Source organism: Larimichthys crocea, chromosome XI (assembly GCF_000972845.2).
Source record: "Larimichthys crocea isolate SSNF chromosome XI, L_crocea_2.0, whole genome shotgun sequence".
Lineage (NCBI taxonomy): Eukaryota > Metazoa > Chordata > Actinopteri > Sciaenidae > Larimichthys > Larimichthys crocea.
The window spans coordinates 21835612-21860540 of NC_040021.1; the positions used below are offsets into that span (position 1 = coordinate 21835612).

General features: G+C 42.2%; 1 protein-coding gene across 2 annotated transcripts in view; it reads left to right on the forward strand.

Annotated features, from left to right (window-relative positions):
- hivep2a (HIVEP zinc finger 2a) overlaps positions 1 to 24929 on the forward strand; it is a 106586-nt gene that overhangs the window by 34214 nt on the left and 47443 nt on the right. Inside the window, exons 1-2 of one of the 2 annotated variants that reach the window (XM_019259143.2) lie at positions 3642 to 4071; positions 14877 to 14946. The gene's annotated coding sequence lies outside the window, so the exon portion shown is untranslated. Of the gene's footprint in view, positions 1 to 3641; positions 4072 to 14876; positions 14947 to 24929 lie in introns of those variants that run through there. The other variant, XM_010745328.3, reaches the window with a different exon arrangement.

A 24929-nucleotide genomic window follows, 5' to 3' on the forward strand; every position in this document is an offset into this window, starting at 1 on the left:
GGGGCGGCTACAAAAGACAAACGGTCTCCATTCAGCCGTTTGATTACGGGAGTCGCGTCACGCTTTACATACTCCATCTGGACCTGAACTCATCTGCATCACCTGCATCCATCCATCCATTTACTCTTTTATCTCGTTAAAGGTAATAATCCGTGCTTCGGTTTCTTTATCCTTAACGGTGCTTCAGCAAGACCCTGAACTCACCCGTCGATGAACCAGTGAAGTCACAGAGATTTTTACGGATTCTGAAGTTGGTTCTGTTTTTGTTGTCGACTTACTGACCAATTTTTCATCCTTTGTTGACTCGGAACAAACCGGAAACATAAAAAAAAACATCACAGTAGATTAATCCGACAGCTTTTTTATCATCACATATCAAACCAGTGTCGTTTCAGTTTCAAGTATCGTTTTCATATCAAGTATTGTGATATTAAACAATAGAGTATAAAACACCATCGGTGTTAGTTCAACATTAATGAAATAATGAATATCCAATAGAAACCAAGACACTCACAGTTAGAACAAAGTAAAAATAGAACAAGATTTTAAAAAATGCATCTTAGGTACGTTTCCGCGTGTAGCCTTCTTCGGGAAATTACGAACACGAACTCCAAAAACTGAGCAAATCAACAGGTGCTAACACTCATTAATAAAATTCAACATTAAAGGTCAAGCGAGGGGAATTTAGTCGCATCTAGTGTTGCGGATTGTAACCAGCTGAATACCCCTCACCTCCCTTAAAAGCACGAAGGAGAAACTATGGATCTCAAATCTAGACCCACTTCAGATGTAAAAGCTCATTCAAAGGTAAAAAGAAATGTAATAATTCTTATTTTCTGGTGATTATACACGTATGAAAACATATATTATATATAATTTCTGCCATATTATGTAAGCCGCATGAATACACACTGGACCTTTGAAGCTAATTCAGTTGATTCAGCTCGTTTAAAATGAGATATAACGTCTTCAGCGTTTATTTATATCACATATATAACTTGTTAAGGATCCGCTACGATTACATAACATGGTAAAAACACAACTATACAACCAGAAGCCTCATGGGAGCTGTAGTTGTTGAACACTAATCACACCATCGTGTTAAAATGACGGTGTGTTGTGAGTGTTCCCTCGTTTCCTTTCCTCTCAGTGTCTCCTCTCCTCTCCTCGCTCGCTCCATCCTCGCGCCGAGTGATCCTAACAAGGAGGATTATATATTTTCAGACTCAGAGAGCAATCCAGATATGATCAAGTATTTATGTAAGCTGCACTCACACAGCTCAGATACATTCAGGGCCCTTAAGTCAACAGCTGTTTCATAACTGTGTGTGTGTGTGTGTGTGTGTGGACGTTTACATCTGTCTGATAGCTTATAGTCAACAATAAAATACTGAATTATAAATGTGCAGTTAATGCTTAGGAGAGAGCAGACATCCATCTGGCCTAGTTAGAGGACGTGTGTGTTCGCGTCTCTCTGTTTTAAAACCATTCGTTGTTTATTAGTTAGTTAAATTTGGAGTAATAATCTATTTAATGTTTTTAATTCCTTTTATTTCAAGGCAGAAACACTTATTATCTGACGTGAAGTCAAACAATAGAATCACTATTTATAGACAGAAAGCTGCACATGTGCATTATTCATCTGCATCATCTGCGTGTGTGTGTGCATATGTGCGAGGCGATGCATAATACATAGTATATACATCAGTGTTAAACCAGGTGCATGCAGGCTGCATAGTGCTGAGGTTTGCAGATACACTGAACACACACAAACACACACACACACACACACACACATGGAGTAAGTACACATCAACTCTGACCTGCGGTTGGCCCGCTTATGCATGTATGAATATATGATTCATGTGAGGCGAATATAAAATGCATGGATGTTTAGTATTCTCTGTGCACAAGTGTCATTGACACACACACACACACACACACACACACACACAGACACATAACAGAGAGAGACACTGGGAGTGAGGCTGAAAGAGTGCAGTGTGTGTGTGTGTTTGCACACGTGTACATGTAAATGTGTGTCCTCTACATACAACATGCATGTGTGTGTGTACTGTTGCATGTGTGTGTGGTTTTGTGTTGTGTGTATATATATATATATATATATATATATAGATGAGGAGGTTTTTGACCTCTGGTGTCGCTTTGACTGTCTCCTTGTTTTCTGCCTTTAGTTTCACAGTGTTCTGATCCACAGGTGGCGGTAAAGCGCCAACTAAACTCTGACAAAAGCAGTGAAGAAGAAGACTAGCTTGGTGTGATGTAAACAACACATGTATATATGTTTTTATGAGGAAGCCATGAGGCCGGCCCGACGCCTCCAAAAAGCTAAATTGCACGTGACAGGATGCAGCAGATAAGATAAGCGGCACGTGCTCCGTCGTCAGTCAAATGAACAAAACAACAGAGCGTTGCTATGTCGGGCGGTGTGCATGGTGTGTGTGTGTGTGTGTGTGTGTGTGTGTGTGTGTGTGTTTCTCTGTCCATCTCACTGCTGGCCTTTAAACAGTTTAAGTGCAGAGCAGAGCACGAGGTCAGGGAGATGTTTGTTTGATGAGGCTCTGCATGCTGGAGCAGTCCCAGAGAAGTTAAAGCGATGATGACTACATACATGAGCTTCATTCTGAGGGTGTTTACATCCACATCGGATGGACGGAGTGGGTTTGGTTTTAGCGGAAAGGTTATTCGGTGTCAGAGCCTTTTGCATCCTCATGATGCTCTACCAGGCTCACTTCCTGCTTGTTTCAGGCTCTTTAGTCCAAAGTTCAGCACGTGAAACATGAGACTGACTTCACCACACGAGAATATTCAACCATTTGGATATTTGTAGTTTGTTTATCTTTGCTTTTAGACTTTATAGCCATTTCATTTGGTGTTTATGTATAAAAAGAGCAACACAGTCACTGTATGGGCTCAGTTTATGTTTTTTATAGAAAGGTCGGTCTTGGGTCTACGTTTGCTAGTCATGTGTTTTGGCTTAGTTCTAAATGTTCATACCTGTTACGATCTCAGGTGTTTAAGGTTTAGTCATGCTTTTATTTGTTTACTTATACATTTGTGTTGAAAATACAGTTTAAAAGATACATGCACTGTAAAAAAACAACAACAGACATAAAGAAAACTTAAAAAAAACGGTTAAAAACTGTAAAACTAAAGTAAAATAGCGTCAGAAATACTGTGATTTTACAGATTTCCCTAAGTTATTACGATCAAACACCTTCAATAAAGATATGATACTAATATTTGTACAGAGAAATACTGTTAGTTTACAGATTTTCCCTAAAGTTTTATCTCCTTTAAAGCAGATACTGTCGATTAAAAAAACTAAAAAATACTTTAAAATTTGAGTTTTTCTCATAAATGTACTTTTCTATTACAGCATGCTGAACATTCAATACATAAAACTCACTCTCTGCACTGTGTCAAAGTTTTCGAGTCCTAACCATGTGTGTATCTAAGGTGTCTTCTCATGTGTGCATGTGCATGTACAGTATATTTACATACAGTGTAGTGTGTGTGAGCACGTCCTTGCAAAAGTGCCGTACGTGTTGGCCCGGCGCCTCCCCCCCAGCCGCGGCCCCTCCATCTATTTCTGGCTCTGCGTCACGCCTGGGCTTTACTCCTGTGGCAAGAGGAGTGTTTCTCTAGGGCTCCCACTCTGCTATACACACACACACACACACACACATGCACACACACACGCACACACACTCACACACTCATACACCTTCTGACAGACACACACACACACACACACACGCCTGCCTGCCCAGTGAACGAGTGAGCACACTCAGATGTAAACACACAGAGTGACGGGCGGACGGAGGAACGGGTGGATGGATGAATGGATGGCTGCTGCCGACCAACTGGACATAATGGGAGTTTAAACTTGAGTGTGTGTGTGTGTGACACAGAGAGAGAAAGTGTGTGTGTGTGTGTGTGTGTGAGAGAGAGGGTCGACCGGTCGCTGTGTCTGTTACCGTGGCGATGGAAGGAGGGAGTGTGAACACAGAGGAATGCTTTCGGTGTTAGAGAGGGAGATCCGGCCAGGTTGGTTTATAATCTATAATCTATCTATCTATCTATCTATCTATCTATCTATCTATCTATCTATCTATCTATCTATCTATCTATCTATTCTAGTATCTTTACTTTTATCTTTACTCTCGGTGAAGTTTTCCCTTTTTTCCTTGAGACGCTTTCTTCAGAAGTCTGTTAAGGGGGTGCTTTCCTGTCTGTGTGTTTGTGTGTATTTATGCGTGTGTATGTTTGTGTGTGTGTGTGTGTGTGTGTGTGTGTGTGTGTATGTGTGTTGCAACCAGGCAGGGGGGATGTCCTCGTCCGCTGTTGTCGTGGCGATGCAGCAGCCGTGAATGACAGTAATCTCGTGTCATGTGTGTGACACGAGTGGCTTCATCAGAAATGTGACTTTCTCTTTCACTATCTATCTATCTATCTATCTATCTATCTATCTATCTATCTATCTATCTATCTATCTATCCTCGTCGCTCATCACCCTCTCCTCTCTCCCGGGGCGCAGTTGTTAAAGGACACACACATCGGACAGCTGACTGTCTCACACAGTGGTGTCAGTTCCCTCCATTAACCGAGGGGTGCCACCGCAACACACACACATGCACACACACACACACATGCACACACACACACACACACACACACACAGGGTGTTGGTTGACTCGAGCCTTGAGAACAGTGATTTACAAGAAAACAGGTTGAGCTGTGTGCTTGCGTGTGTGTGTGTGTTTGTATTTATGTTGCACGTCTTCCTCGCTGCCGGGACCTCCCTCGTATAACAAGTTACTCTAGTACACACACACACACACACACACACACACACACACACACACACACACACACACACAGCCATTTGTCTGTCAGAGCAAAGAGGTGCGATTACTGTACGCTGACCTTGAGAGTGATTTCTCGTCGTCTTTTTCTCGCCCCTCGTGCTTTTCCATCTTTTTTCCTCTCCTCTTTCTTCACCCCTTTCCTTCTTGTCTTACCTTTCATGCAAACTGTGTCACTCCTACCACTGCCACAACCTCCGGGCTTTTATTTTGAAGGTGTTTGTGATTGATAAAAGAGGGTTTTTTCTCTTTAATATAGCGTAATAGTTGAAGTCAGTCCGGATCTGGTGACAGACATTGGGGATAAAAAGCTGCAGCTGTCTGTCTGTTTCTTCCAGAACGAGACTGACAGTTCAGTAAATACTGTAGATGGAAAAATGTATGAAGTGACAGATAGACACAAACATAAGAAGAGCTGTCAGACAGATTTGGAAGACGAAGAGTCAAACAAAAACAGCGTGAGGCAGACAGACGAGTTGACGTTCAGACAGACAGGTAAATAAACAGAAAAGACAGACAGACGAGAAGAAAAACAGATGGGGAGACAAACAGCCAGACGTGCAGGCAAATAGTGAGACAGATAAGACTGACTGTGCAAATACATGTCTGATAGACAAGCAGACAGACAGATAAGATAAGATAGACACACCGATAGACAGACAGATGGACAAGGCGGACAATCAGTTCCTCCAGTCCTCTTAGAAAGAAGCGTAGGAAGTCCTGCCGGTCCGCCAAGTGTGTTAAACCATTTTTCCATTCACAAATTCTCAGACAGTGAAGTGTGCTGCTTCTGCCCTGGTATGTGCACGTGTGCGCTTCGCTGTGCGCGCGTGCGAGTGCGTGTGTGCGTGTGTGTGTGTGTGCGTGCGGGTGAGTAGGCGATGTGAGGCCACGGTTGATGGCTTTACTTCAGCGGCAGAGATATCGCCGTTCATTTAAACGGGATTCTGTGACTCTGACGATGAGAACTTTTCTCCCAGAACGCTCCCGTCATGCATCACGAGGAGCTTGCAAAAAAACAAAAAACAAAAATCTACATGCTATGCTGCCTCTCCAAAGGCCTCTGTCTGTGCTGTGGGGTTTTTTTTTCCCTTTCACTTCCAGACAGGCTCCTATTCATTTGCGTACAGTATGAAAATCATCCTGCAGAGACAGCTAATCCAGCACGGCGAAACACATCACACACTATCTGCTTTTATTTTGGTGCATGTTGTGCTGCTGTTGCTTGGTAAAGTCTGTCTGGCAGCTGTTTTCTCCAGGAACAAAAATTTGCTGCGCAGGAAGTGGCATGTTGACTGTTTTGAATAAACGTACAACACAGGAGACGGGAGGGGGGGACGGGGGGTCAGCATGCAGAATGGATGCTCTAAGTGAAGCATGAAAGGATTGTTTGACTGACTCGTGGTCCGCTCACTGGCACATTCACGTAGCGACAATTCTGTAATAAAGTGACTTCACATGAGCATTCATCCAAATTATCTAAACCAATTTTTTTGGAGTGCAACTGGAATGGAATTATCCCTGAGTGGACGTTTAAAGAAGAAGTCACTCTGTAAACTGGGATGGATTTTTAAGATGCACAGTAATTTTACCCTTTGGCTTCACTTTGTCTTCCAGTTACCTTTAATTCACCTGGTGGTTTAATCGCAGTCTGTCTGATCATGTGTCAGCTCCTCATTTAAGTAATGTCGATGCATTACCAGATATCATTACCAGTAAAATTACAAAAATATGACTCCGTTTGTTAAAATTCTGACTTATCCTATGTGGTTTTTTTCCATTTATTGAAATGGGGGTAGTGCGTTCTGGCTGCGGCGGTTCCAGTTCCAGATGTGTCCGCAATTAAGAACCCAGCGCGTTTTGGGAAAACGCAGCCCGATGTCGCGCTGGCAGCCGCCAATCAGACGATCAGACCCGTCAAACTCTACCTGTTGCGTTCTGACTTTATTTTTTTCATGCACCAGCTTCTAAATCTGTGTCTGACTCGCAGTTTACTGCTGCTCGGTTTGTTTCCGATGCTTTCAGAGAGACGTCGGGTGACGTAGACAGTGAATGAGAGTGAGTGAGCGCGTGGATCGAGAAAGACGAAATAAAAAGTCATTTCCTGATCGTTTCACAGCACAAATAGACACACCGACACACAACGCTGTGAAGATTCTGCACAGCGTCTGATCCTGTCTCATTGTACCCTTAGAGCGCCAACTAGAGGACAGAATAACTCGATTTTCTCTGGGAAAAGAAAGACTAAAGTTGCAAATGAGCGCTACAGACCGAGACAAAAATCAGCTGAGCTTATAATAAAGTAACAGGATTTATGATTTAGTAACAAATAAAAGTCAATTCAGGTTTTAAGTTACTCTTAAACTTTATTTATGTTTGTTTTCATCTATCAGTCTGTCCATTGAGCCGTCTGACCTATATTTCTGCTTCTTCTTCTTCTTCTGTAAGTGTGTGTGTGTGTGTGTGTGTGTGTGTGTGTGTGTGTGTGTGTGTGTGTGTAGTAACTCAACCACAAAACTCATGTTACCAAACAGCTTCCTCATAGTATCACACACACACACACACTCACACACACACACACACTCAAACAGGACAGGTGGCTGTATCACCTTGACGTCCAGTTTTACGACACACTCCACATTCATCTCTCTCCCTCTCTCTCTCTGCAGGTATAAGCCCCTTATACCTTCTGTGCTGCAAACGCTGCCAGGACCACACACACACACACACACACACACACACACACACACACACACACACACACACACACACACACAGCAGGTAGTGGCAGCATATCATAGCCTCTGGTCGCCTGGCAAACAGACCTTCATGATGGAGGGATGATAGGAGAGAGAGGGATGGACAGATGGAGGCGGACAGGGGAAAGAAAGAAAAAAAAAAGATGCGATGGAGGGAAGGAGGGATGCGGATGGATGCAGGGATGGAGGGATGTTGATGGAATTATTGAAATGTGCAAGAAAAAGGATGGAGGGATGACGGATGTGTGAGACAGGCAGAGTAAAGGCGAGAAGAGGCGTTTAAAGGAAGGATGAGAGTTGAAGAATGATGAGTAGAAGAAGAGTGTGAACCTCTTTCCTCCCTTTCTACATCCTCTTTCTGATCCCTCCTTACCTCCTCTTCTTTCCTTTTTCACCCCTTCCTTTCCTTCCCTCTTATCATTTAATTTCTTCCATCTTTTCCTCCACCTCTCCCAGTTTAGTGTCCTCTTCTCACCCCTCCCCTCCTCTTCCTCCTTCTCCCCTTTGCTACTTTTCTCGCCTCTGTTCTTTCGTTCTAATCTCGTTTGTCGTCCTCTCTTCTCCACCCCGATAATCTCCCGTCTTCTCCTCCTCCCGTCATAATCTGAATTCGTCTGTAAGAGCGTTAAAACGCTGCAGCAACATGTTCAGAAACGCTCCCCCGTCTTCTCAGGAAAGACCCGGCTGCCTCCTCTCCTTCAAAATGAAAGAAAAACGATAAAGAGGCCCGGCGCTGTGCAGACATGGAAACTTAGAGAGAGAGAGTTAAGTGTTTTCTCCTGGCCAAACTCTCTCTGTCTCTCCGTCTTTCTTGTTCATTTCCCAGAGGTGTAAAAGTAAGTGTGTTTGTGTGTTTTGAGTGTGTGTGATCGAGTAAAAAGGCCAGTGTGTGTGTGTGTGTTTGTGTGTGTGCGTGTGTGTGAGGTTGGAATGTGGAGGCTCGTAAGTCACCTCTGATTTTCCACTCCCGCTGGGACACATCCCATTATCAGTTTTATATGAAACTAGGAAATTCCTCTGTGGTCTTTGTGTGTGTGTGTGTGTGTGTGTGTGTGTGTGTGTGTGTGTGTGTGTGTATGGTGTCTGGCTCCATAATGAGCAGCTTAACAGTGGAATAAAAACTGGGCATTTTCCTTCCCCTCGCCTTCTCTCCAAAGTGCAGTACTGCCGTAAAGTCCTAGAAATCAATCTGACACGGGGCTGAAATGTGTCAATACTATAGTATGTAGTAGACTGAGATGATGGTCAATGGACGATTATGTTCAAAATGTATTAATGTACATCCCCCAGCTGATAGACGTTGTTTAGATACAGGACTGTTGTTTGGAAATCTTGGCTTGTTGATTGGTTTGTTTAAATTGAAAGGAGTGGATGTTCATGAAATCTTGTTAGTTAATTATTTTTGGTGGGTTTTTTTGATGGAAGATTGATTATTGGTTGGTTAAATGTCAATGAAATACTTGTTTGCTTTGGTGATTTGTTGGTTAAAGCTTCTTCTTAGTATGTCTGGTTTGTTGGCCGATGGTTGGACAGCTGAATAGTTACATTTTGGATGCCTGTTTGGGGGTTCGGTTGGTTTTGACAGTTGATCTGTGGATGGGTTGATGTTGAAGAGCCACAGACAATCCAGAACTAAATTGTGATTGGTGCCCATTGGTCGGCTCTGAGCCTAATGGGAACTTTCAGGCCTCCAAACTAACTTTTAAAACTGGAACTGTGGCTACCATGGGGAAACTTGGCAACTGTTACTGTCGAGTCTTGCGTTGGGTAGTTGGGGTTGTTGTTAAATAGAGTTGGTTGAATTGATGCAGATGTTTCTAATTATGGTAGATTTTTAATTGACAGAACGGACAGGTGCTGTACCCTGAATGCTTCTTTAGTTTTAGTAGTTTTGGATATAATCTTTCATAATTGACATTATTGGATATTGAGTGACAGGAAGCATGGGGAAGGGTATATAGAGATGTCTTGTAAACAAAGTTCCCAACCAGATTCAAAGTTTTAGATGTTTTGGCCATCATTGGAGTCAAACTGTGGAACAGTTGTGTCAGCGGATGATCACATCTTCTAAAAATCCTGATTTGCACGAGTTGTTTAGCTAGTGGATTGGGGCGGTTGTTTTGACAGTGCCATGAAAAGTCTCAGTCAATCTATTAGTGCTGCATTAGCTGCTGTGGATTGCTTGTTCTGTGGTAGGTGGTTGCTTGGCGGTTGTTTGCACGGTTGCCTGGTTTGGTTGATTGTTTTAATATTATAAAAGTGGGACACAGCTGGAAAGAACAGGGTGATGAGCAGCAGGGCCAGGATGCAAACAGAAATACAAATGGTCAATGGCTGCAAGAGGAAAAAAGAATAAGGAAGAGATGAGAATAGAGTCCAGTCCTTTTTTCACTTCCTAGTCTACAATGAATGGAAAATCAACAGGAATATTCCACACCTCTTTGTTTCTCCTTTGCCTTCCTGTGTCTCATCTCTACCTTGATCTTTCCATCTTCCAGTCTGGAAAGAAGGTAGGAAAAGATGTTGAAGAGGAGGGAAGTGAACAGTCGAACTTAATCCCTTGCTTTCACAAAGTCACGTGGCTTTAAAGGTTGCTTTTTTTTACATCAACTTTCTTTTATTGGCGAGCACACTGTGCAGACTATCAGGAAAGATGGGAAGCTTTTTATCTGCCAGCGTTTCACTTGCTCCTCATTTTGGCACTTGAATATGCTACTTAGAAATGGAACCAAATTCCAAATGATGGTTGGTTACCTACCAAAAATGGGTCCAGAACACGAGCCTACCAGTCGCAGCTACAAGTTGCCAGAGTTTGGGCTGGTGGCTGGTGGTAATTTCCCACCCTGAAGCCATGTATTCCAGATGTTGTGGGTTTGAATCCAACTTGTGACCTTGTTGCATGTCATCCCCACTCTCTGCTGAGTTTTTCCTTTCATCGGTTTTTTCCTCATTCTTTCCACACTCACTGCACCACTCAACAAACAGAAGTACTGTATCTGAAACTATTTTGATATTAAATACGGGCGGAGAGATTCCAAAGGATAGAGTCAGAACTGGATGCTTGTTGGTTCAAATTCCCAATCTGGTTGGACTGACTGCTTTTTGAGCTGCCATTGAGCAAGGCACCTGTCCTGAAACAGCCCTGGTGCAACAGTTTAGTGACCAACAACATTACATTAGAACCAAACTGTCGTTGATTCATTAGAAACTATTTTTACTTTTTGCAAGCAAGAAGTTTCCACTTGTCCTTTCACTCCTGTTTTGGCTGATTTGAGCTTTTTTTTTCTTGGTCGTGACTATGAGTAACATGACATATTTGTTAAAGAAGCATGTTTTTTTTTTTTTCACGCACATTTAAACACTTAAGGTTTAAAAAAACGACAAGATTCCGGTTTTTAAATGCCACCACTGTGCGGATACACACTGGAACATCACATTTGAACCATCCACAGCTGGAAATAGTCCCTGACAAATTCTCTTATTTCCTCTTAATAGGGTAGCATTTGCCAAAAGATGCAGCTTTTGTAGGGCATTGCTTTGAAACAAAAATAAAACTATATATTGCTGATATGGGCTTGGAGCTTAGTGCTACATAAACACATTCAAGAAATACAACATCTGTAACATAAAGTCTTTCTAAAACCTCCAAAAAATATTTTTATTAGGCTAAAAAACAACTTTTTAGTGTGATAATGTGCCAGTGTGGTGCGTGGACAAGAGAACAGCCGATGTGCTCGCTTCATCGTGTCTTGCATCATTAAAACTGCTAATTTCTTCAAATACTTGAACCCTTTTTCTTGCTGACTCGGACCGATGCAGTGCATGAAAGTTGTTGTAATAGTTGCAAATAAACCAGCAGGTGGTGAAAATCCCAAACCAAACACTATACATGCTTGTGTAAGCAGTTTTCTATAAATGCAATAATTTATGGGCTTTCCTTTCAAGGCCCGTGGTGTCACACAGCTTACATCAGCTTCATTAGACTTCCATAAGTGTGTTTACATTCACGCTAATGATCTAAACCTGATTGAGGCTACCGTGGAGCGCAGAGTGTTCTGAATGGTATCAACCTTTCTGTGGCTGCCGTATTCCACTTATCGTATTTGTGGTTATGTGATGATGATTGTGAGTGAAATCAAGATTATAGAATATCTGCTTTTGTGTGTGAAAGGTCGGCAGACGAAAAGGAGAAGAAGAAAAGATTTATTTTTATTCCTGTAGCCTCGCGTCAGTCTGGAAAATGAATAAATTCCAACCACCCCCCCCATCCCCAACCCGACTGCAGCCACAGATGTGGTATTATAATCAATAACCAGACCTGATCAGTTTCATGTCAGGTCCTTTGAGTCATGGAATCATTCATTGGACTCAGCATAACAGGATTATGGGTAAAACATGCAGAGGAGCTGCGTTCTAGATTAAGTGTGATCATGTTGTTAGAAGAAGTCCAATAAAGATCCAGAGCAGCTTCATTTTCCTCTTTGGAAAAGCTCAGCGCAGACAGATGGAAACACACACAAGTCAGCCTCGCCATCTCTCTCTCTCTCTTTCTTTCTGGTGTGTGTGTGTGTGTGTGTGTGTGTTAGTGTGTGTGTGTTTTGACAGACATGAAACAGAAAAACACTGTCATAGTTTTTCCCTGCCGTCCTCCTGGCAGACCAGAGCAAGAGAGGACGACTCGGAAAAATCTGATCTCAAAACAACCATCCCACTGTGTGTGTGTGTGTGTGTGTGTGTGCGTGTGTGTGTGTGTGTGTGTGTGGTGACAAATTTACCCATTACACCGTTAACCTTTCAACTATATTGCGTTTTTGCATTTTGCCACACTCTGTCCACAGTTTACAACTTGTTTTATCTCGCAGCTGTGACTCTTTGCAAGTGTCAGCCAAGGGGGCCGCTAGCGAATTAGAGCGTAGTATAAATATCTGTTATTCATATAGACTTTCTTTTTAATGTTACTTACTGCGATAATGGGAAGTTTCTATTGGGAGTTCCTTTCAGCTTCAATGGCTGAGATGAAGGTTTGATTCCTCATTATGGGGAAGACTCCGTCATCTGGATGACAAACAGTGGAACTTCAGTTGAACTCATAATCAAAGCAGAAACCTCCGCGGACTCCAGCCCGCTCTGTGCGGGTGATTATCTCCGACCTTGCAGCTGAAATTCGTATAACTCTGCATGATATTCTCATAGTCGTATCTTAATATTGTACTCTGTGAAGCAACACTGCGTAGAAATTGGTATTTTTTGTCGTTTTGTCGTTTTGTTTTTTGGTCTCTGTCATTATGTCCCGCTTATAAAACCTCCTGTGCTCTGAGCTCACAGTCTGGGCAGCCCGGCTAACAAACTGAGCTTACACGAGCTAACAGCAGCTACGGTTGGCAGCGTTTTACTTCACTGTCCATAAAATATGATCCAGTTTCACCAAAATCAGTGAGATAGTTGGCGGTGTGTGTTACGTAGCGTAAAAAAACACATGTGCGCCAATCACCTGATTACACGACGATGCAGAAATTAAAACATTTTTAATTGATTTATTATTGTTTTTTCATTCTCAGTCAAATAAACCCGACAAAGACAACACTGCAGAAACTTTATTTATTTGTTCGCCTCTCGCTGGAATTTCCCGCCACATGTGGCACATGTGATCGTCCACTTCTCCGTCACCGTGTGTGTGTGTGTGTGTTCATGTTTTCCATACAGTTCATTGTCTGTGTGTGTGTGTGTGTGTGTGTGTTTTCTGGCCTTTTCCATCAGTGTGTGTGTGTGTGTGTGTGTTTCCACCATATTTAAACCATGAGGCTGAGAGACGACAGATCAGATGAATTGAAGGAACTTTCCTCCCCGTGAGATTTCTCTTTCTTTTGTCCCCTCTTTCCTTTATCTCTCTTTATTTCTTTCTCACCCATTTTACTCTCTCTCTCCTCCCCCTTTCTCTCTTTCTCTCTCTCAGGTTCTCCCCCCCTTACCTCCTCCTTTACCTCCCATCTCTCTCATTCCTCTCCCCCATCTCCATCCTCACTCCTCCTGTTCTTTTACACCTTTTGCTTTCTTCCTCTCCTCTCTCTCCCTTTCTTCTGCCTCCTACACGTCCTTCCTCTCTCACCGTCCTCCCCTCTTCTCTCTCTTCCTGTCGAAGAAGTTATTCACTGTGTTTCTGAATGAGCGTGTGCGATAGTAAAAAAAAAAGAGGGAGGGAGGAGTTTCTGCTTCACACCTCCGGTGATCACTTCCTCCACCACATCCTGTTTATTTCCTTTTGCGACAGTGACCAGACTCAGACACACATTTAACTCTTCACACGCCGCCTCTCGGTTTTAAGACTTTTTCCAGCTCCTCTTTGAAGCCACGTGATGAAATATTTTACAATACATGTTGTTTTTAATGGCTGCACTGTTTTATCAAAGAGAAAATAATCCACACGTCTAGTTCGTCATTTTATACCTTACAGCTGCACATATCTATTATTTACATGTTTACATTCATAGGCCACATTCAGCCCAATTTGATCTCTTAAATGCATAAATCCCAAAAATCTATCAATTTACAAACTGCCTGAGATGTCTGAAGAAAAATCAACATGTTTTGATGCATTTTGAAAAAAGAAAATGATGGTGGAAAGTGAAAAGAAAGACTTGATGCCATTGATGGAAGGTGGAAACCGTTTAGTCTCCTCATGTGTCCCATGATCTCTGCACAGATCTGATGTAAACAAACACACACGTCATGTTTGCATGCTGTTTTCTGCGTGGTTGAAGTTCGACTCTTTTAGTCGTATCACCTTCTTGTGTCCGGACCAACTTCTAACAGCAGTGGATGAAAACAAGCATTTATTCCTAGTTTCTTCTACAGAATTACTTTTTGGTTTGCAGAACTTTGGTTAAAATGTGTGATACATTGGACGGATGTCTTAGGTTTTCCACAGTCTTCTGTCATTACGCTCTACAAATTCTCAAAAAATGCTGTAATGGTGTTAGCTGAAACTAAGCTTTCTGTGTCCATTGGAGCAATAAAGACTAGCGTTGCATCTTATTTACTGAAATGAATGAATGCCTCACACTTTTCTAAGTCATCCATTGGACAGATCGGACCCGTGGTGGTCTGGTTCTGGCCCACTAGACTCTAGATTGAATGGGGTTTGAATGAAGCTTGGGTGCATATGTTCGTACCAAACAAAAGGGTTAAGATGTTAACTTACTCACGTTCTTTCTCTTGTGTTCTCCCACAGGATGGCCCTATGAGGACACTTTCTGTCGGGACTCCCGCTGAAGCCAAACTGAGCATGTGCAGACCAACAGGTGAGCACCTCCCAGCAAAGTACATTTAACCAGATACACTTTGGAATGACTCCTCAGAACCTTTTACAGCACAGCATGGTTTGTGTGTGTGTGTGTGTGTGTGTGTGACGAAGTGTGTGAGCTTCATAAACACCAGAGAGAGAAACAGAGCCTCGTGCTCGGGGGCCAAGAATGTTCCTAAAAAGCTAACTTTCCACCCACTAATCAAAGTCTCTGCACACATCATCTAAAGCTCACATGTATAGGGGTGAGTCAGGGTTGTATCCTTAACCTCCGAATGATCTCTTGGAGTATTTTTTTCCACTCCAACACAATGTATCATTTCAAAACAACATAAATCCTCTCTAGAGAAATGTTCCTTGATGAAAAAATTATAGGTATCCCAAGAAAAACCCGAGATGATTTCAGGGTGAAAAGCAAAACAATGTCACCATAAACACATCTGTATACAGAGTTACAGCGCGACTTGTTTTGGCATGTCGGTTTTGAATTTAAACAGCTATGGCCATAAAGTGCGGGTGGGGGTGTTTACATCAGGTGAACAGTGTAGGAAATACGACCCCTTTTATACAGATTCAGGAGGCGAGGAGACGACTTTAAAGTCGTCGTTTGAGAGTGAAAGTTCAAGTTAAAGTCCACTAAGCATCCAAAATACTAAATGGAAAACTCCATCAACGAAATACAGTTTAAAAGTAAAAGTGCACATGCTTTGTGTTCAGAACTGAGTTTTGAACTTTTGAACTTCATCCACTGGGGAAGATAATGAGACGGTTGTGGGGAAAAGTGACTATCTTTGTAAGAACTCCTTGGGTGTGTTGTGCGTATGTTCAGGACTGAGGTCTTAAAATGTAAATGTACTGTTCATTCAATATGTGATGAAAACCCCTCGGATTAAAGCTGAGAGCAACACTTTAACTGTCCTGATGGTTTCTGGTTGCACGGTAGGTTAAGCAAGTCTTTCTTCGAGTAACCTTTGAGCAACAGGAAGCGAGTGAGTGCAGACTGACGCACGGGCGTTTCAGGATTTCTTCAGAAGTTGACGTCTAATTCTGGCCTCACGGGTCTTTCTGTGAATTCAACCCTGAGTTGTCAGACCCGGCTGTGGTTCGACTGGACGTGGAGTTTAAAAGTTGAACTGCTTTCTATGACGCTCATGTCCGTTGTGATCAATTTTTAAAAATGCTAATAATAATTTAATATACATAACTTGTACGGAGTACGTCTTTATAAGGGCATGGAGAGAAAAGACAAACATCACGTGACGCAGATGAATCATTTTTACCTCCTTCCTGCCGAGACAAAAGCTCATTTATTTTATACGCTGCACTCGCCAACGTCCGGTCAGGGTGGTCTACTACAGGCGGTCTGGTCTGCGTGTGGTCAGTGACATATCTGATCGCCCTCAGAGTTAATCTGTCTTCTTCAGATTCAGAAAACAACGTTATACTATGAAACCAGCTGTCCCAGTTTAGAAACTGGTTATACTGGTTTCCTTTGGTTTGACTGGTGGTTTTATGTTTTTATGTTGTATTCAGCTGGTTCCTGACTGTTTAACATATCCCAGTTTATATACTGAGCTGGTTGTACTGGTTTCATTGGGTATTTGTCCTTATTATGGGATAGAACCAGCTAGTTTCTGTGGATGATGTCACTGGTTTCTTGACTGTTATATCTCGTTACAGATTAGATGGTAAAACAAGCTACCCCAGTTTATATACTGGTTATACTGGTTTCCTTTGGTGTTTCTTGTATTACCAGCTGGTTTCTGAACTGATTTCAGATAATATTAAAAATCAGTTTATATACTGAGCTGGTTTTACTGCTTTCATCAGGTATTTTTCCTGACTATGGAATATTACCAGCTGCTTTCTGCAAGGAGAATTCCTTAAATCTAAATAGTTACAACAGCAGGAGAGGACTGAATTTCAATGTGACCACAACCAGAAATGGACCTAAGAGTCAGCTGTAAAATACATACACATGCACGCGCACACACACGCACACACACACACACACACACACACACACACACACACACACACACATTCCAGGGAGCTAAATTACCATCAGTCGAAGTAACTGGGATGATTTTGGTTTGACGCAGACATCGTGGTCGGCTGGAGCAAAAAAAAAAAAAGTTTGTTGGAAAGCTGTAAAAGAATATGTTACCTGCCCTAACAGACACACACACACACACACACACACACACACACACACACACTATAATATAAACATTACTCAGTGACGAGTGGTACCAGCCAAGATATCATGAAAAAACAAATCAGTGCAACACAAAATGTTGCAATGATGAGATGTGTCTCGAGCTCTCGGGGGGATGATGGTTCACACACACAAACACACACACGCACACACACACACACACAGGACCGCTGCCTTTCAGCAGTCTGCTGTATGCCAAAGTTATGAAATAATTTGCGTGCACGCACCTTTCAACACAATTCTTCTTTGCTTCTTTGCCTCCATTCAAGCCGAGACACGACTCAGAAAAGATAAAAATAGAACCTCGCTGACCTCCTCTTCCTCCCCCCTCCTCTCTCTCTCTCTCTCTCTCTCTCTCTCTCTCTCACTTCCATTGCCATCTTTATTCTCTCCCCCCTTCCCCTCTTACTCCCTCCCTCTGTCTCCAGTCTCATATTGATGCAGCTGTCTTACTCCGGTTGGGTAATGCTCGTGCTCTGACACAGAGCAGAGGGGCTGTTCGGGGTCGAGGCTTCGAGGATTTTTTAACTCTCCCCGCTGGGAAATGTGGCTTTCATCAACACAATACGTTCTCACAATGAGCTAAATATACAGAAACATAAGATCAAATGAAACAATGGTCCGAATAGTTCAATGATTCACCAGAAAAATGCGGTGCGAGAGTTTGTTTGGTGCAGTTTTGTTGCAAATTTGTGGTCCAGGGCGCAGAATAAACGTGAACGTCAAACAGTTTGAACTGGCTCGGATTACAAGTCACCACAGTATTTGGATAGAGCTAAACAGCAGAATAATTCAGGGGTAAATGCGCCCACGCTTGGTTTATTGACAAGTGAGGATCCAGTCGCCCCTGACAACCTCCAGAGGCGGTTGAGAGAGACATTCGGCCGCGCTGATATCATCACCAGCATAAATCCAGTTTGTTTTGTAGCCCCACTCGCAGCAACGGCATAAATGGAAATACATGTTCGCATGCGGACAGAAACGAGGAAACGCACGCGAAGCGGACAGGTGGCAAACAGCTGTGAGTTTAGCTGCGAGGATTGAAAATATTAACTCATAAAAAAACAGATTGTTGTGGACGGAGAACAAGCGGGCGTCTGCTGTCAATTAAGGTCTGAGCAAACTTGTTAGCAATGACGACAACTTTATAAAACTACTCTCTGCTCGGCCGTCTGAGGCGACTGAGGAGACGACGCGTGCGTCCTGCTTTCTTTATGACTTTGAAAAGACGGAACTGGTTAAAAGAAGAATACAGTGTATTATAATAAGTGACATTTATTTTAATCATTGACACACGAGGAGAGAAATGTCACACATCCATGACCATCCATCAAACCACTGACTGACCAAGATCTTACATGCTCATGATGGAACAGCAAACTAAGACTATTTGTGGTTAGGAGTCGATGACACTAAGTACATTTTGCTTCCTTATTAGGTATATTTACTTGTAATGTAGTATTTTTACATTGTGGCATTACTACTGCTCAAAGCCAAATGTCAAACGTCAGTGTCCAAGGAGTCACTTGTAACGATGAACCGACAAAATCTGCAGCTCCCCTCGGCTTTATGAAGCTTTCAAAGTGAGCTTCAGCTCATTATGTTATTTTGTTTTCAGCCACAAGTTTTAGGAAATAAAGCTCTAAAGAACCTGCCGACAGACACAGTTTAGAGCATTTAGCACCTAAACGGGACAGAGAGTTCCCTCAGGAGTTGATGGAGACCAAAAATAGTTGACCATATCAGCTTAAAAGACGATGCGATCGCAGATTATTTCTGGGATTTCTAGGAGCTTCTTTCTTGCTGATTGCAACCCCCTCGCCTCGCTGTTTCTGCCTCTAAAGCCAGTGTTTGTCTGGACTACCGTAGAAACATCAACTTAGTGACTCAGGACTCCATGGAACAGGATCTGATCTAATTAGATGATTATACACTAAGTTTCCTCGTTAGCACTTTTTGTGCTGTTTCATTACGACATAGAAGTGCGTGTTGCTGAGCTGTTTAAACTAGTTTCATAGCAGACGAGCGTGGGACGCTTCAGTTCCACTGTTTCTCACTGTAACACCTTTTTTGAATCAGCTGCAACCTTCAGCGTTGTGCTGAATGTGCGGTAGAAAGGAATGCATTACAAGCGAGGGTCAGTACCGTACTGCGGCCTCGTTACTCGATTAACCTCTGTCAGAAGTACACGACGACGTGACGTTGCTCACACACACACACACAGAAACACTGGAGGACTGAAGTCGTTTCATGATAATCGATGTGACTTACAGAAAACCAGATGTCTTGTTGGTCATCATTGACCAACTTCCTTATTCTGTAGAAATGCTGAGTGTGATTTCTTGGAGAGAATCCTCCAGCCTGTGTGTGCACAGGTTCAACAGTTGAATGCGTTCTTTGGGGTCAGGAACTTTGATACTAAAGTTATAAGTTCAGTTGAGTTATTGTGGATCATCATGGCTCACCTCCTACTAGTTAATAATAAAGAAAATCGATCAATAAACGAAGCTGACCTACAATCATCGTGCAGGGTTCGTGACTATTACGAACCTGAACTCTAGAAGTCCGCATGGTTTCTACATCAACATGCAATCATAATAGTTTCATACCACTAATATCACTTTAATTTGAGGTATGTACAACAGCAGAAAATTAAGTTTTTGAGCATACGTTTCACTTTTTCCATTAGGTAATGGACAAAAATCCGCGGACGCAGCAGGCATTTGTTCTCGTCGAGCTGCACAGCATGCATGCTCGAAAGCTCCAGAGCGCATTCCTCTTCAGAGGACTGTCTGAAGGGCAAGACTTGGGTTTAGGGTCAAGGTTTGACTCAGCTTTAGGTTAAAGGTCGAGGTTGGGTATGTAGTTGTGCTGGTTAAAGTTATGCGTGTCAACGAGGGTCGACACAAGTTTAGAAACAGCTTTGTGTTTTTGTTCCTCAGTTTGCATGGTTTTATTTAGAAATCTGATCTTCCTTAAACGTCGAGAAGTTAGAAAATGAAGTCTTTAGTTATTATTCCGTTTCCGTTTGTCTTTGTCTCTTTGTTTCATCTCCGTCTCTCCCTCTCTCCCTTTGCCTTTTCTCAGTTAAATTCAAACATCCATCATTGGCACGATTGTCACTACCGTGTTGCCAAAGCAATAAAATACATAACAATCTGGAACTCGTGTGTGTGTGTGTGTGTGTGTGTTGATGTATTTCCCATCAGTCCTGGTCATCCTTCCCCAACCCTTTCCCAGAATCCACCACTGACTCACTTGAAGCAAAAGTTGGAGTCAGCTGTTTGACTTAAAAACTTGAAGTAGACAAAAGAAAGTTAATAATTATGTTCAAATGAACATGATGTACTGTACGGTCACAGCTGGCCACACCTGTCGAGGTATTTGCAACCTACAGGACTGGAAAGACGGTTTGGCGTCTGTTTTTTTGAAAAGGCGAAAAGAAAGCAGCGTAAGGCTCATGAATGGAAAAAGTAGAACCCTTAATGGTTTGATGAAACTTCTACCACATGTGGGAGGTTTGTGGAAGGTTAAAAAAAGGGATCCTCTGGGTTAAAGCTGGAGAAAAAAAACGAAATAGTTGCGATGACGTACAAACAGGCATGATGACACCTGTCATAGGAAGCAGCTGGATACATCCGCAGCCATTATGATTAGCGGTTGTTGGTGGGTTCTTTCACTGTGTTTACACTGGAACCACATCAGTTGCACGTGTGGAAAAATCGCAAATGACTCCCATGCATTTACCACGTGGAGCTCTCCACATGTAATGATGCCGTCCATCACATGCATCTGATGCACGGTAATGACATATTTTGTGAACATGATGCGATCATTGGGAGATTTCTTTTCATGGTTCCGTGGTCATTGCGGGCATCTTTCAGCTGTCAATGAGAGTGTTTACATCTGTCTTGAGTGTTTGAACCAAGGGAAATCTGCTTATTCATCTCCATGTATATACGTGACTCTAATATTATCCAAGGTTCAGGGTTCAGGGACGGATGTGGCAGCTGTCGTCCGCTAATCACAGGGTTGGCGGTTTGATCCCCAGCTCCTCCTGTCATACATGTCGATGTGTCCTTGGGCAAGACATTGAACCTCATCATGGTTTACCGTGGCATTTCATTCCTTTGACCGTAACTGATCATAATAATAACAATAATTGTAATACCATACAAGATTACACCATGAAACCGTGGTACCAAACAACCAACTGTACTCCCAGTGGTCAGACCTCACAGTGTAGCTTCCTGCCAATGGTGTGCAATGCAATTTGATTATCTACATCGGGGCAATTTTGTCTTTGAGTCCTCCACATCCAGAAATCTGTCTTCTGCACTGACTGAATCACCTAACAGGATGAACTCTGTTTGGTTTCTGGCCGCCTAAACTGTAGTTACCATCTAATCTTCGAATTACCTTTCCTAGCATCATTGACAAACCTCGGTCAACTTTCTCCTTAGGCGTTAGCTCGCCTTTATTGAAAATAAAACCACATTTCGAAGATGGAGCCCCCGTAAAAGCAGCATAAACTTAAATTGTTAGCTGGCTAGTTACATCTGATAGCTAATGTTAGCAAAAGGCTAGCTAAGTAGCAATCAATCAAACTAACATCAAATTTTAGCTAGCTGGTTGGCTAGCACTTTGCTATTCTACATAAGTACATAAAAGCTAGTTACATCTAAAAGCCAATGTTAGCACATTAACTAGCTACCTAGCCTGCTAGTCTATATAAATCATCAGTTAGCTAGTTAAATTTGATAGCTAATGTTAGCAAAAGACTAGCAAAGTAGCAATCAGTTGTTAGCTAGTTAGCTAGCATTTTGCTATTATACATATATTAATTTATATTATTATTATTAATACATATTATTATGATAGCCAGTGTTACCAAACACTAGCTAACTAGCCTGCTAATCTATATCGATCATCAGTTAGCTAGTTAAATCTGATAGCTAATGTTAGCAAAAGGCTAGCTAAGTAGCAATCAATCTAACTAACATCAAATTTTAACTAGCTGTTTGGCTAGCACTTTGCTATTCTACATAAATACATAAAAGCTAGTTACATCCAAAAGCCAATCATCCGTTAGCTAGTTAAATCTGATAGCTAATGTTAGCAAAAGGCTAGCTAAGTAGCAATCAATCTAACTAGCATCAATTGTTAGCTAGTTAGCTAGCATTTTGCTATTATACATATATTAATTTATATTATTAATACATATTGTTAGCTAGTTAGCTGATAGCCGGTGTCACGAGCTAACTAGCTTGCTAATATGACTTATTATTAACTGGCAGGAGTGAAATTAAAATAATTTTATCCATCGTATCATCATTACACTGCTTATTATTATTGTTTTACTGACATTTACTGACTAACTCCTGTGTAACTCAGGCTAATTATGTTTATCCCAGTTTCTACTGGGAGACTCCAGAACCAGCCAAACTGGTATCTGATTATTTCTATAGTGTCTGTTGCCAGGCAACACATAGAAACAAACACTCAACAAGTCAAACAGCAGTAGCCCGATACGCGTTGTCAGAACAAACAATTATCTTTCAATTTATGATGATTTTATTCCAAGATGTTGAACGAAATGTGAATTTATTCAGTAAAATTCAGTCACATAAACACTGATTAATGTATATACTTCCTGTGTCTGTGTGTATGTGTGATCCCGCGACCGCGCGTGTTGCGTTGTCGACTGAGTATGACGATCACATGTGTCGAGAGCAGGCCTCATCGCCATGGAGACGATCAGCTGAGCTTCCCTGAAAGCGAGGTGGGGAGTGTATAGGCGTCATGCTGTGTCATCTTACACACACACACACACATGGACACGCAAACACAGATGCAGTTTCACGTGCATGCTGCATGAACACATATTTCAAACACAGGTTTGAGTGTTGGCGCCGTATCCGACGCATTTCCCACAGGTGTGTTACCTGAGTACACCTGCTCCTCTCAGGACTGTGAATGTGCTTATGTGGCACCAGTGTTGCCTGCTGGGCCAGGGTTTACCTCATCTGAAACAAGTGCCTTTCTGTAAGAGCAAAATTTTGTCAGGATGTCCAATAAATCTTTGTCTGGTTCCTCTTTCGGGTCCAGTTTGAGTTTGGTAATCTCAAACCTGACATCAGCCGCTGACATCAGCTCCGAGGGTCACAGGAAAACCGATCCGCTGCAATGAGGCTACCATTAAAAACATCTGGAGAAATTAGAGGGAGAACACCTAATTTAGCATCTGAGAGCAGATCAACCTGAGCTTTTGTCATGTTTACACTCAACGCAGCATTGTTTACAGACCTGGTATTTATAATCAGGTTCAATCTGGCAGTACTTGTTGTATTTCCACTCACAGGAGTATTATCGGAGTATTCTGCTGTAGTATTTATAACCCTGGGATGAATCTGGCAGTATTTCCTTTCAGTATTTGTATCCTGAAGCTGAATTTGCCAGTAGTTTTGTTGTACTTGCAGACATAGTATTTGTAATCTAGGGATACATTTGGCAGTGTTATTTTCAGACAGAAACTCAGTTTGGGAATATTATATATGGAGTTGTTGCAATATTTTAATGTGGTATTTACAACTTAATCAATATTTACTTTCAGTATTTGAATCCTGCAACTAAATTTGCCAGTATTTTTGTAGTATTTATAGACATAGTATTTATAATCTAGGGTTAAATTTGTAGTATTTCCAGTCAGAAACTCAGTTTGGGTGAATTTTCTGTATTTTACTGTAGTATTTTTAGCCTTCGGATGAATTTAGCAATATTTTTTGTAGTATTTATAATCCAAAACTGTTTCTACATTATTTTTTATTGTTTTAACATTAAAGAGTTTGGCAGTAGTTTGCTTGTAGTATTATAATCTGCTGCTTGTTTTGGTTGTATTTTGATATTTACTGTATGCAGATGTGTTTCAGTTACAGTTTCAGTCTGAGGTGTTTTCATGCCGGTCGCTCCTATCGGCCTCCTCGTCCCGCGTGACTCAAACGCAGCATTCCTGCGGCGTTACAGCACACTCCACTCCTGATTGTAGCCGGGCGCTCGCTTTAAACTCTACGGGGACTCAAACACCCAGAATGCCACGGAGGTGACAGTGACAAAGTAGACCGGCCTCGCGATTACATCAGACAGATTAGGTCTGAGATGACAGAGCGAGGGGAGAAAAGAGGAAGAGTGTCATCCCTCCATCTGGTGTCAAGAGGTCATCATCAGACTCCACCCACGCTCACTGGAAGGAGTGTGTGCATGTGTGTGTGCATGTGTGTGTGTTACACAGCATGTGTTTCCCATCTGGTTCCACCCAGTCCCTCAACACTGAGTTCATGTTGACCCCGTTCCCTCGTCTTTCTTTCTTCCCTTCTTTCCTTCACTCTTGTGTTGTTTCTTTCTTTCTTTAGCAGCAAAACTACATCTCACTTATTGCCATAGTCTCTCACCCTTCATCTCTCTCTCTCTCTCTGGACTCCTCGCTCTCGTTTCCACCCTCCATCCCTCCTTTACTTTCATCAGCGTAACACAACACCTTGAGCTCATGCTTGTCTCGAGTGTGTGTGTGTCTGACACCGTGATGTCACCGCCCGAACTTTACCAAAGCTGGATGCCACATACATGTCGACATCCTCCGCGTCGCTCATATGTCGCCTGTCATTCTGCATCCTGCGCCGCTAAAGATAACCATCAACATGTAATTTAATCTAATTATAAGTCTTAATATCCCATTCGTCCTTCAATAAAGGGTAAATCCATGAATT